Source organism: Pinus tabuliformis, chromosome 7 (genome assembly GCF_031772625.1).
Source record: "Pinus tabuliformis cultivar Carrire ecotype Pingquan chromosome 7, CPIR1, whole genome shotgun sequence".
NCBI classification, from domain to species: domain Eukaryota; kingdom Viridiplantae; phylum Streptophyta; class Pinopsida; order Pinales; family Pinaceae; genus Pinus; species Pinus tabuliformis.
In genome coordinates, this window is record NC_142293.1 from 1,274,967,736 (window position 1) to 1,274,982,524 (window position 14,789).

The 14,789-nt window shown below is 37.2% G+C and overlaps 1 pseudogene; it reads left to right on the top strand.

Moving 5' to 3' along the window:
* The first annotated feature begins 10,085 nt into the window (after positions 1–10,085).
* LOC149252121 (cytochrome P450 750A1 pseudogene) lies at positions 10,086–10,418 on the top strand (annotated as a pseudogene).
* Positions 10,419–14,789: the final 4,371 nt, after the last annotated feature.

Below are 14,789 nucleotides of genomic sequence, written 5' to 3' on the forward strand. Positions count from 1 at the left end.
TGAGGATTATAGCTTTGGGATGAGAAAAATCTGTCCATAAACCCATTTTTCTCCCAGTTTCCCAACAGAGACATCATTTAGGGCCGGAAGCTCCGGAAGTTGAGGACGCAAAAAACTACCAAAAACAGTAAATTGTGCTACAAATAAGGAAACTAAAAAACTAAAAGAAGCAATGGTGGAGCTCCAAATGGAATCAGTGGGTGGCCATTAATATCCACCTGGGTCAACCCTGTTTGACCACCATGTTCATCTCCATCCCCAGATTGTCCTACTCCAACAGTAAGGGCAGAGGGTTACCTACAAAACCCATCAGAGGATTAGAACCTAGATACATAACCATTCAAATATATAAATACAAACCCTTAATTCTGGTTCACCTGAAGAGAATTGTCCAGTTGAACAATGTATGAATACCTGAGAAATCAAATGGAAGTGTTAACCCAGATTTAAAAAATTAAATCAATAACTCATAGCTCATCTGTGATAACAGGGAAAACCTGAAATTCTCTTATAGAAGTACCTCCTCTTGCTAATACCTTGATCGAGGGAAGAATTGAGTCCATCTCCGCAGAGCACACCTACACAGCTTCCCTTCATCAGTCGCCATTCATGGTAAAGAAATGAAAAAGAGAATAAACAATAGGGTTTAACTGATAGCTTACCATATCACCAGAAGCTCGCCCAAAGACGATAGAGTATGAAGCTCTGAGCCGACGGATTGCTCCTGTTGGCCGAAAGGAGTCATGGGTAAGGCCTTAACACCCATTACCATCAACAAGGAGCAGAGCTTTGAAACCATTAACGTCATGGATAGAGGCATTGAAATGATAGGGTTAACAAGGGAGAGGTCTAGAGCTGTTGGATCCACCTACCATGGATCCGACAATGAAGGGACCTTGCATTCAATGTCGAACTCTCTGGTAGTAGGTCGGACCTCGGCATTAATCAAAACCATGTGACAGGCGGGAGAACCATCACAATCCTCGAGGTGAGGCCAGGTGGAGGCGAGCCAACACAACACGTAAACCATCGCATGATCCAAATCTGAGAAATTAATAATCCAATCGCATTGATAATCCAATCATAGTTAGGTTTACATTATATGCATAATAATATAAGATTTAATGATAAGGTATAATTAAATGTCAACTGTTATGCATATATGATCAATTATATATATATATATATATAGATAGATAGATAGATAGATATAGATATATAGTAAGATGTGTTACAAATGGTATCAAAGCCCAGTTTCGCATATTGAGGCTTCTGGGTTAAATATTACATAGAAAATTAAGTGCTAGCATGCTTATAATTATGCAATAAACAATTGAGCTGGTAAATGTGAACACAGAGACAGAAGTCAATACCAACACATAGACATGTAGAGGAGCCCCAGGATATCAAATCCGCCAGAGGTGCCTTACGTAGAGGCTAATTCAGATATATGGATACAGCTGGGAGAGGAGTCTCGACAAGCTAATGATGTTCTACTAGAAACAGTACAACAACTACATACAAAAATGATAAATTTAAGGTCAGATAATGAATGCATGAGGCAGGAGCAAGAAAAGATTCTCAAGAGTTTGTGCGACTGACAAAATCAGTGAGGGCCAAACCCCAACACAGAGGACAGAGAACACCAACAACCCATCACGGTGAGGAAAATGCAGAATCAGCAAAGGGACATAAGGAGGATGAAGAAGGGCATTCAGATAATGTTTGAGACAAAAGAAAAACCAAAAAATAGAAGATGGAATTATAGGGTGAATTTAAAAAAATAAAACCATCACTATTCGAAGGAGAATCTGAGGAGGTTGCTGAAGCATGTTTGATTGACATGGGGAAATATTTATAGATTTATGAATATACTAACAAACTCAAAGCACGATTAGTAGTTTATTAGCTACATGGATAGGCCACTCTCTGGTGGGAAAAAATTAAAACAGTGAGAAGTATAAATGAAGAACAAGTGACGTGGCAAGGGTTCTTGAAACATTTTTAGGATAAATACTTGACTGAGCGTTATTATGACAAAAAATCAAAGGAGTTCCATGAGCTAAGGTTGGGAACCTTGACTTTGGACAAATATGTGAAGTGGTTCAACTCCTTGTTACGATATGTCCCATACATGCAGGAGGAAAAAGAAAAAATTCAGCAGTTTATCAGCAGTCTGCCTAATTTTATGAAGGAAAAGTTGGAATTTGACTATCCTAGATTGATGGATGATGTGGTGCGAAAAGCTCGTATCTATTACCAGCAGATGAAACAGAAAAGTGAAGCACCCAAAGGAGCTTCAGGCAGAAGAATGAGGAATTTACCCCCAAACAAACAACAAAAAGTAGGAAATGGTCGGAATAATCAGCAGAGAACCTTTGGAAAATTTACCAAGAATCCACCCAAGTTTCCAGCATACCCTGAAAGAAAATAGACGGAGGAAATGAATAAGCCTACAACTGACCAACCACCAAATCCACCTTTGCAATAGTAGGGTTGTGGGGATATCACTACTATAAGAACTGCATGCACAAGGCTCGAACGAAACATCTTTCCAATATGAAAGAAGCCTCCATAGTTGGAGATATAGCAAGGAGTATGCCTAGAATTAATGTCGCTTTGGATGACCATCAAGCAGAATACTAGCCCACCATGATCGAGTGTGAAGGTATGATTGCTAATCAACCTGTTTCTATTTTATTTGATCCAGGTGCTAGCCTAAGTTATATTAGTCCCAAGGTGGTAGAAAAATGTCAGCTACCAAGCAGCAAATTTAAGAAATCTTGGTTGGTTCAACTAGCCACCGAAGCTAAGAGGAAGGTTTCTGCTAAAAAAGAAAATTGTCCAATCACAGTTTCAGGGCAGTTCATTCATGTTTATCTAAATATATTTTTGTTAGGTTCCTGCGATGTATTAATATGAATGGATTAGTTAGAAGGACGTTGGTTTTTAAAAGATTGTAAACAGAAATTTGTGAACTATCTAACAGACTTGGGGCAAAGGAAAGAAATTAAAGGAATCAAGAAAAGCATGATGTTACGCTGCATCACTGCTAAACGGCTTGGGAAATGCATTAGAAAGGGATGCCAGATTTATGTTTTCCAGGTAGGATACTCTAATGACAGAAACAAGATGAATTCATTAGAAAACATTCCTGTAATTCAGGATTTTTTGGATGTATTTCTTGAAACTATTCCTGGGTTACCCCCTAAACATTATATCAATTTTACCATCGAACTCATACCTGGAGTAGCCCCTCTTTCAAAAGCTCCTTACCGCATGAGCATCCTTGAGTTAACATATCTCAAAATGAAACTTTAGGAACTTTTAGACAAAGGGTACATTTGCCCTAGTTTATCTCCATGGGGAGCCCCTGTGTTGTTTGTTTGAAAGAAATATGGGACTTTAATATTATGCATTGACTATCATCAGCTAAACAAACTTGCTCTCAAAAATAGATATCCTATGCCTCGTGTTGACGACTTATTTTGCCAAGTGCAGAGGGGCATCGTATTTTCTAAGATCGATCCAAGATCCAGTTACGACCATATCCAAATAAAGGATGAAGACATTTGTAAAACTGCCTTCCAAACTCGCTATGGTGATAACGAGTTCGTAGTATTGCCTTTCGGCCTTACCAACACCCTATCCACATTCATGAGCCTCATGCACAACATATTTCAGCCTTTCCTAGATAAATTTGTGCTGATTTTTATTGACGATATATTAATTTATTCAAAAAATCAAGAAGAGCAGGAAAAGCACTTAAGAATAGTTTTGCAAATTTTACAAGACAATCACCTATATGCTAGGTATAACAAGTGAAATTTCTACAAAGATAAGATTCATTATTTGGGACATGTTATATCAGCTGAGAGTATAGCAGTAGATCTATAGAATATCAAAATTATAATGGAATGGACATCCCCGAAAAATGTTGCAGATATTTGATCCTTTTTGGGCTTGGCAGTTTATTATCGCCGATTCATTAAAAAATTTCAAAAATAACCTTTCCTATGACCTCGCTACAGAAAAAGGGGCAATCCTTTCGTTGGATAGTATATTGCGAGCAAAGTTTTGAGCAGTTGAAGTAGTTTCTTAAAACTGCACCAGTGTTAAAGGTAGTAGATCCAGAAAAAACATTCATAGTATGCACCAATGCAAGTAAGGAAGGGGTCGGTGGAGTATTAACTCAAGAAGGAAAGGTCATAGTGTACGAATCAGGTAAATTGAAATACTATGAGCAGCGATACTCTTCTTACGATCTAGAGTTAACAACAGTTGTACATGCACTTAAAATGTGCCAGCACTACCTTCTAGGAAAAAAAATTCCGTGGTTAACCGATCATAGCAATTTAACCATTTTTTTTAATCAGTCAAGTTTAAATGCTCGGCAGGCTAGGTGGACTGCATTTCTGAGTGAATTTGACTTCAATATGAAGCACCTTAAAGGTAAAGAAAATTGAGTGGCCGATGCATTAAGTAGGAAAATGCATTGCATCTATGAAATACAACTTAGTCAAATACAATCTAACCTTCCTGAAATTATCAAGGAAGCATCCCTCAAAGACCCTGAATATGCTTTTCTTTCACAACAAGTAGCAGAGGATTGGAAAAAGGGAAAACAGTCTGACTATGATATAACTTCTAACAAATTGTTAACATTCAGAAATAGAATTTATATTCCCAACTAGAATTCTATCAAGCAATTATTACTGGATGAATTTCACAAGAACCCTTATGCCGCTCATACCAGAAACTTTTGACAGCTATCCGAAAAGGTTGTTTTTGGCTAGGTTTACGAAAGTATTTTGAACAATACATATGAAAGTGTATAGAGTGTCAGTTGGTGAAGGCAGAGCATCAGAACCCTGCTGGTCTATTGCAACTGTTACCCATTCCCGAATGGAAATGGGAGACAATCACTCTAGATTTTATTACAGGACTACCCCACACCAAGAAGCAACATGACTCAATTATGGTGGTAGTGGAAACATTAAGCAAAACAACCCATTTTGTACTTGTGAAATACACCTACAAGACTGTAGAAATCACAGACATATTCATGAGGGAAATCTTCCGATTACATGGAATACCCCGGGTAGTAATTTCCGACAGGGATGTAAAATTTACATCTGCATTTTGGAAAACCCTCTTCGCTGGGTTGGGTACCTAGATTCAATTCAGTACCACCTACCATCCGCAAACAGACTACGAAACAGAATGAGTGAACCAAGTCTTCGAACATATGTTTGTGATGTAGCAACCACACAAGTGGGAGAACTACCTCCATTTAGTAGAGTTCACGTATAACAATGGCCATCATGAGTCTTTGGGCATGAGCCCTTTTGAGGTATTGTATGGAAGGAAGTGTCGGGTACCCACAGATTGGAATAACCCGGTTAATAAGTTAGCATTGGGGCCTGATATGTTAGCTGAAATGGAGGCGATAATGAAAAAGGTTCGCCAGAACTTAAAGGCCTCTCATGATAGGAAAAAGGTTTATGCTGATAAAAAGAGGACTCATAAAAAATTCTAGTTAGGGGATCATGTATACTTAAAAGTTAAACCCCGGAAAAGCACCTTACAGTGGAGGGGTTGCACCAAGCTAGCACATTGGTATTGCAGACCATTCCAAATATTGGAACGAATTGGACCAGTGGCATACAAATTAGCACTCCCGAGCCACATATGGGTTCACAATGTTTTCTATGTATCCTTGCTAAAAAAATATGTATACAACCCTCAGCATATAATTAACTGGGAAAATATATAGGTAATAAAATAGATGAATATGTGACATTAAAATTGTTGTTTGGTGCAATTCTAACAGCCAATTATAAATTTGTGCAGGTCGAGCTCGAGGGAGAGTTCCTGGCAGAGCCTCTTTGTATTCTAGATCAGAGAGAAACCACCTTACAGAAGCAAACCATCCCCTAGGTTAAATTTCAATGGAAGCACTTTGGCTTGGAGGAGACCACTTGGAAAGAACAGGAGATCATGTTGCAGGCCTATCCAACATTATTTTCTTAGAATAACACTGAGGATGGTGTTCCTCGTAAAGGGGAGAGCTGCAACACCCTTTGTTGCACCATAATTACTTTTGTTTTTACCAAGTTTTACGTAAAACTTAGAAACTTTTAATTTTACTTAACATGGTTGTTAAGAAGTTAAGGCTGGAAAAGCCAGAACATCATGATATTTTGTTTAAAGAAATTGAACAGTGTTAATTAAGGAAACTAAATAGAAATAGTTATAATAACTCCTTGAACAGTTAGAAATAGTTGCCATCCCTCTTCCCCAAAAGGGAGGGGAAAGGAAGCAGGAGGGGCTGCTTGAATTTTTCCTTGAGCTGGGCAGGAACAACCAGTGGGAAAATTGAATTATGGCAAACAGTCTAATTGGTGTGTGACTTGAGGCTAGACAATAGTCCTGAAGCCCAAGACACCAGACTGCGTTAAGTCTAGTAACTGTCAGGAGCAGGAAGTGCTCGGAGGGGGACACTAGACGTGATTTCCAGGTCCATGGTTGGGTGGTGAGACCTTCCAGAAAGAACATTAACTACACAGTGCTAAAATAATTCTAAACAGATAAGTAACCAAAATCTATGCTTATTATTGACAGCTGGAAAGGTATATTTAATTAGGAATAGATGTTCAGTCTATCAGTATTTTCTATTGTCTCTAAGATAGATATTACTGTTATGAGTAACCTCTCTGTATATTCTGCTATACCTATCATAGAAAGGTTCTATTACATACTTCTTTCCTAGTATTATATTATGGGTAAATACAGAATTACAATTTCTAAGTCTGATGAAGATACTACAGTATTATCGACAGATGCAAGGATAATATAGATGCAAGGATAATATAGACTCTGTTAAATCAACATACATATGAACCGGAAAACTGTACTTATTTGTTTACAACAGCGCAGAACCATAAAACAATACTATCTACAATTATAGCAGAGAGAGTCAAACCCAACCATAAAGTATAAATTCATTCCAGTTTTATAAGACAAGAAACTCGGTTCATTATAAATCTGCGATTATGGGTATAGGTTCGACTTCCCTATTCATTATCAGACTATCTTCTATCGATGAAAAGTAATGAAAGCATAACGCATGGACTGTAAGCACCATCAAAGAAATATAAACACCAATGAAGTTTTTTTCCAAAACCATGAATATATACATACATGCAAAACTGAGAAAAGCGGTAAGGACCATTTCCAACCTCTGCCCATTCCGAGGAAAGGGCCGAAGCTCACCAAATCATAATAACAATATCAAGGAACCTTCAGAAATGATATATTTAAATGTGATGAACCTTCAGAAATGATATATTTAAGTGCGATGAATCTTCAGAAATGATATACTTAAATGAAAAGAACAGAGCATCTTTAGGTCTGGCAGAGGATGCCATACATTCATTACTGTCAAATTAAGGAGTTATACAATAAGGGAACACACAACTAAACTGCGGGTCCAAAACACAGTATAACCAGTCTAGCCGCTAAGGTGGGCACTTCTGATAATGTGGTGAGGGTTTGGCCGTGCCGAGAGCCAGCAAACCCTCCCACCATCTAAACTATGCAACCCTAAACTAATTTAGTCAATTCGACAGCTAAGTATGAATACCTGCATGCATGTCATCGGGGTTCTTCATAGACCAACCTGGAGGCATAGCAGAGGGCACGCGGTTAGACCACCATGTACAGATCCGTCCCGAGATTGTCCTACTCCAACAGTAAGGGCAAAGGGTTACCTGTGAAACCCATCAGAGGATTAGAACCTGGATACATAACCTTTCAACTATATAAATACAAACCCTTAATTCTAGCTCACCTGAAGAGAATTGTCTGGTTGAGCAATGTCTGAATACCTAAGAAATCAAATGGAAGCGTTAACCCAGATTCGAAAACGAAATCAATACCTCATAGTTCATTTGTCGGTAACAAGGAAAACCTGAAATTCTCTCGCAGAAGGCCCTCCTCTTGCTGATACCTTGACCGAGGGAAGAATCGAGTCCAGCTCTATAGAGCACACCTGCACAACTTCCCTTCATCAGTCGCCATTCATGGTAAAGAAATGAAAAATAGAATAAATGGTAGGGTTTAACTAATAACTTACCATATCACTAGAAGCTCATCCAAAGATGACAAAGTATGAAGCTTTAAGCCAAAAAATTTCTCTTGTTGGCCGAAAGGAGTCGTGGGTAAGGCCTTAACACCCATTACCATCAACAAGTTGCAGAGCTTCGAAACCATTAACGTCGTGGACAGAATGAAAACAAAACCAAGCCGAAAGGCATTGAAACGATAGGGTTAACAAGGGAGAGGTCTAGAGCCATTGGATCCACCTACCATGGATCCGGTGGTGAAGGGACCTTGCATTCAATGCCGAACTCTCTAGTACGACGTCAGACCTCGGCATTAATCGGAACCATGTGACAGGCGGGAGAACCATCACAGTCCTCAAGGTGAGGCCACGTGGAGCCGAGCCAACACAACGCTTAAACCAGAAAGATATCTGCTTTTTCTTGCTAGGTTGTACAAGAAAGATCATTTCTACTTACACGGGCCAACTAATAGAGATAGGTACTTGTAATTTGACTACTGCAATTGTTCGTAGGAAAATTGAGCACCACTAAAAATTCACCACAAATCATTCACAAAAGGATGAGTTAGAGGACCTCTCGGATTTCAAATATTTTATCTCGTCGAATGCATCAACTGACGTCCTCATCATAAATCTAATATGAATACGCATGTTTCTCTTTCGGGACCTTGTCGTTTCCATGGTTTTCGAATATTCTGGGAGGGGATCAAAGTATTTCAAACTTGTGACCATTGACCATATATTCTAATTATATATGGATAAACTGTGCTTATGTGAATCACATATATACCAGAGCTTCTTCCTGTCCAATCATATAATGTAGTTCTTACTAAGGGTGTATGTAATATGGCTTCTCATAATTTGCATGTTTCTCTCCATCTGCCTGCAACATTAAGAGTAGCTGGTAGGGGATTTACTGCAAGAACTATTCTTAGTATACCCTTATCCTTCTTTCAGATATGGTTGTTATTGTGCAAGAGAAGGATTAATTCCAGATTGCCTTCAGTGCCCTATGCATTGCCCACCATTGGAAATATCCACCAAATGATACTCCCCGATCACCGTACTCTTAAAGGCATGGCTGACAAATATGGTCCCATTTTGTTTCTCCGCTTGGGCTCTGTACCTACATTCTTAGTTTCTTCTTTTGAAGTAGCCAAACATTTTATCAAAACTCATGATTTGATATTTAACAACTGACCTTTAAGAGTTGCTGGGAAATTAATGTTTTTCAATTTTGAAGATGTGATCTTTGCTCCACATGGGGATCACTGGAGGCAAATGAGAAGAATATGCGTGTTAGAGTCGAGTCATTCAAGCATGTGCGAGAGGAAGAGGTGTCTGCAATGATCTATTCAATTTGGAAGGAGAGTGAGATTGGAAGAATGGGCATGAATGTGAGCAAGGCCATCTTCACCCTCACATCGAATATAGTTTGGCAAATACTGGTGAAGAGGAAATTTTTTGATGATGATTTGGGTGGTGATTTCAAAGGGTTAAAGGGTCTGTTGGTAGAGATGACAGCTAGGGTGGGGGACTTTAACATTGGAGACTTCATTCCGTGTTTAGATTGGCTTGACTTGCAAGGTATCAATTGTTGGATGAAGTGGATCAACAAAGCATTCAATGAATTCTTTGAGAAAATAATAGATGATCATGTTAATCTCAATCATCTCATAATTGTGGCCTCAAATGGCTAGAAAGAGGGAGAATAAGAGCCTCATGTTCAAGACTTCATCGATGTGCTACTCTAGATGGCTAGGACCAACACAAAAATCACATGGGAAACCATCAAGGCTCTTGTGCTTGTATGTCTCATCATCTTTTTCCATTCTATATTATTTATGATCCTCATTCTTGAACATCATCCAATCTTCATTCTGCCTTAATTGGATCTTTACTTCAACATGACATTTTCGCAGCTAGGGTGGAAACGACAACAACTACGTTATAATGGGCAATGACTGAGCTGCTCAGACATCCCCATGCAATGAAGAAATTGCAGGACGAACTCGAAATGGTTATTGACCAACATGGCGAAGTAAAGGAGTCGAATCTGGCAAGTGTGAAATACCTCCACTATGTGTTGAAAGAGACATTCCGATTATACCCAGTGGTGCCGCTAGAAATTCCTCATGAATCTTTAGGTGGTGTAATAGTAGGAGGATACTACATACCTGAGAAAACAATGATAATCATAAATCTGTGGGCTATAGGAAGTGATTTCAACATGTGGGGCGCAGATGCTTCGAAATTCAAGCAGCGAGATTCATGGAAGAACATATGGATTTAACAAGTCAATCAGACTTTAGTACGATACCATTTGGGGTAGAAAGGAGAGGATGTCTGGGAGCTTCACTGGCTATCCCCAGTGTTGAGCTTGCATTCACTCAGTTGGTGCATACATTCTATTGGAGGGTTGAATGGTGATCCTTCCCAGCCGGATATGAAGGAAACGTGTGGAGTTGTGATACCAAGGCAAGTTCACTTGTGCTTATCGAAGATTAAGGATCAAATTTTTGAGCTAAACCATACGTGGAGACAAGGCTCGGTTTCTGTTTTATTTGCAATAGTTTTCAATATTTTACGACCTACTCCTCTAGTTTTGTAAATCAAATCAAATGATTTCTTCATTAGTGTAAATATTAATTAATATCATATTCTCCACATTTGCATTACAGCTCAAATTCTCTATTGTCCTATCATTTTGTCAAAAGTTAATCAATCCCTTCACCACGTACATAATGAAATATTTATTTATATTTGAAAGTGTAGGTATTCACATTTGAGATTTTGTAAACCACATGTTTTTCTAAAAACCCTTTTGTAAATTATGAGAAATATTTTTTATTGAAATCACTTTCTAAATTACAAGATAGATGGACGCTATGGGTGTGCCATACACAAGAAATATGATCTTATAGTTTATTTAATCGTTTAAAAAAAAATGTTTGCAATATTTTTTTATATCTATAAATAATATTTTTTAAATTTAATATGTATATAAAAGCTAAAATTATTATATATTATATAATTTTGTATAAATATCATATTTTTAAAATTTCTATCTAATTTTTTTTTCCCATAAGAAATAATTGGGTTGATCAATCCTAAAGGGGATGAAGCCCCACAGCCTACTAGCTGAGCCTAACCCCAAGGGTGTCGAGAAGAATTGACCCTGTGACTTCCTGATCGGTGAGGTAATTTAACCACTGGGATTCGACCAATTGAGCTAACCCTTGGGGCTTTATCTAATTTTTTATTATATTAAATATATATATATATATATATATATATATATATTACAAATCAATTTTATTATTTTATAAACAAAATAAAATATAAATAAATTTAAATCAAAATAGATGTGATTCCCAAAAATTGGACAGGATAATAAGAATAATTAAAGGGGAAAAGAAAATCTATATTTTTCAACAAACCAAACTAGTCAATAAAAGAAATTCAAAACAAGAAAAGCAACCTTTATCCGAGATTACATGTGATAATGAAATAAGTAAAGATGAAAATGAAAATTCAAAACAAGCAATGCAACTGTTACCTAAGATTACATGCGATAATGAAAGAAGTAAATATGAAAATGAAATTTGTGTTTGTAAGAGCAGACTTTATTGACATCACAATCACCTTACTAAAATCAAAATCATTTTTTATATACTTGTAGTTAAAATCACAAAGTTAACATTTACACCCAAACACAATAGTTAACATATATTTAATTAGTACAACCACGTAGATAACATATATTTAAATTACCACAACCAAATTAGTAAATGTGGTTGATATACATCAATTAGGGTATTTTCATACATTGATTAGCGTATAAAATATGGCAAATTCTATTAAAAGATGTATATCAACCACATTTTATAATGTGGTTGTGTTAGTAGACTCCTAACATGCCTGTAGTAGATTCATATGCCATCATTTACTGTGGTTCATGTTGGATAAATATGATAAAAAATGGTTATTAAGCATTGACCATGGTTGACAATGGTTAACTATGGTAGCTAAGAGTTATTGATGGCTAATGTTGGTTGACCTTGGTTGAAGAGAGTTGATGAAGTTGACAATCATTGATCAGGGTTAAACATGGTCAAACACTAATGTAACAATGTGTTTATGTTGCATTAATCTAAGAATGTCACATTAATGTTGATGATTATTAAATTATTACACTCACATTAAATTAAATTTCACCGTGATTGACCCTTGTCAACCATGGTTTCCCATGGTTGATGCTACATGAATATTAAATTTTAATGTTAATATTACAATAATGATTACATTAATGGTTGAAGAGGGTTGGAAAGGTTCACCTTGGTTGATTGAGGTAGACTTTGGTCAATTAAGATTGACCTATTTTCAGTAAGGTTGGATATGGTTGGACTTGGTTTACCATGGTTAACCTTAAATTGACTATGGTCAACCATGGTTTACCATGATTTCCATGGTTCACTAGGGATATAGACGATAGATTATAGTAGAGTAAATGTGACCATGGATCACAATGTTGACCATATTTAACCATGGTGACCATGGTTGAGCTTGTCTGACAAATATTAACTATGGTTAATGTAATACACCACTCTGGTTGACTCACCTTGATATTACATTAGCCTTTGTAATGCATGCATCTGAATTTACCCACTTTCACTACCATGTCAGGGTAAATGTGAGCGGAGGGCTATTATGACATGAATCAATGAAGTAAGTACAATTAAGGAAGTGTAATCGACAACACAAAACTTTACTGGCCTTCCTCAAGAGCTACAGGACCCATAAGAGTTAAACAACCACTCCAAGTGGTCAACCCTTCAACTAGCTTGCCTCTAGAGTGATTTGGACTCCCAGTCACTTGTATAACAAGGGAAGCCAATGGTTGTAACCTTCCTATCGCATGCATAACCCTCCCTACTAGTGACTGTAACGTAGATTTCCAAGTTTTGAGCATGCGACCCTGGAATCTAAGCCACTTTTTCAGCGATAGTAACCATTCCTCCACCCAAAACTTGATAAAATTTTCTAGAACAATGAATGACATAAGCACAAATCCATTAATACAAAACTTAGACAAGAACTTCAACTAACTATTTCTAACCATGAAAATCATTCTGTCAAACACATGGTGAACATGAAATATACAGTTCATGAATTCTTATCTGAACATGGGGTTTTGATACGTATCTAAGACTCGTCATGAAGTTCTAATTCCCTATCAGAATATCTACAATAACATATATTAGGTCATGCATTCAATAACCATGCATTTACCAATCAAAACATGATAAGAGCCATAACTATAATCTGTCATAAAACCATGCTTATAAATTGCGTGTAACTAAAATAATAACAATGATAGAAAAACCTTCAGGACCACAACATCACAATTACATTTAATCATAAAATATAAGAGGAAAATGGCTCTTATCAGCATATGCAAAATCCAACCAAGTCAAGGACTTCCATGTACCACCTAACCATAGTTTGGGCCAAAAAAAATCTTTCTTTCAGCATATCACCCTCGTTTCATATTCCAAGCATGAATGTTGGATCTCATGGGATAAGCAATAACATAGAAAACCAATGGAATCAAGAGGTTAAACCACCGCCACCCTCACACTACTGTCATCTCACCTAAACCAGTTCCAATATAAAAAAAACTAAACTAAGTTTGTATGCCTCAGAATTGCTTCAGCATCACTTGATGAATTTTCTTGTCTCCACCAACCTGTTGAGGACTTCCTCTAGAAAACCATCTCTACTGGAAACCCTTGGGATTTTCATGAGACCGCCTCACCCAGATCCAAAACCTTCCAACAATCAAAAGCTCAACCAAGAATGAATCCCATCACACCATGGCTATCTAAGAATTGGCAAGCTAAGGCTAAAATCATTGTCAAAGTAGGCAAAACCGATGCCAATGACAGTAAGAGGACCAAATACACACATGCATGTACCATGCATGCCAAAGCTAGCAAGGAAATCATACATGCAACTCGATACTTGCAAAATAATCCCAGTGTTTCCGCTTGATCCAACTCTTCCTAGCTTGATCCTTACTTTTCTTTGTTTTCTCGTCCTTCCTTTGCTTGATTACTCCTCTTGGTGCCCTTATCTCTCTGAAACTAACTCCAAGGAAAACTAACAAAAGGTTGAAAAAAGATGTGAACTAATCCTCAAAAGCCTTTTTGTCATTGAGGCCTCTAATTTCTTCATTTTCCCTCTATTTTCCTTCAATTTCCTCCTCACATGCAACCTGTGACCTTTCATCTCCATTTTTTTCTATTTTCCTTTATTTCATAAATAAATTTCAATAATTGCCACTTTTCCTTTCCAATGCCTTTGTCAATTTCCTTAGCCATAATAAACAACAAGTGATGCCCACTAGGATGTTTTGCCCAACATTCAACTTGGAATAATTGTCCCATGACCTTGGTATTATTTTTCCTTCATTAACTTTATTACATGAAATTTTAACCCAGGGTTCTTACATACGTCTCTCCCTCAACGGAACATTGTCCTCAGTGTTCTATAACACCTATAACCAACAAGACCATTGAAACAAAAACATACTGCCCATGGAGTTTTATAACTTAGCTCGGTGTAGTATTTATAATGAACAACCTACTCAAAAGAAAAAACA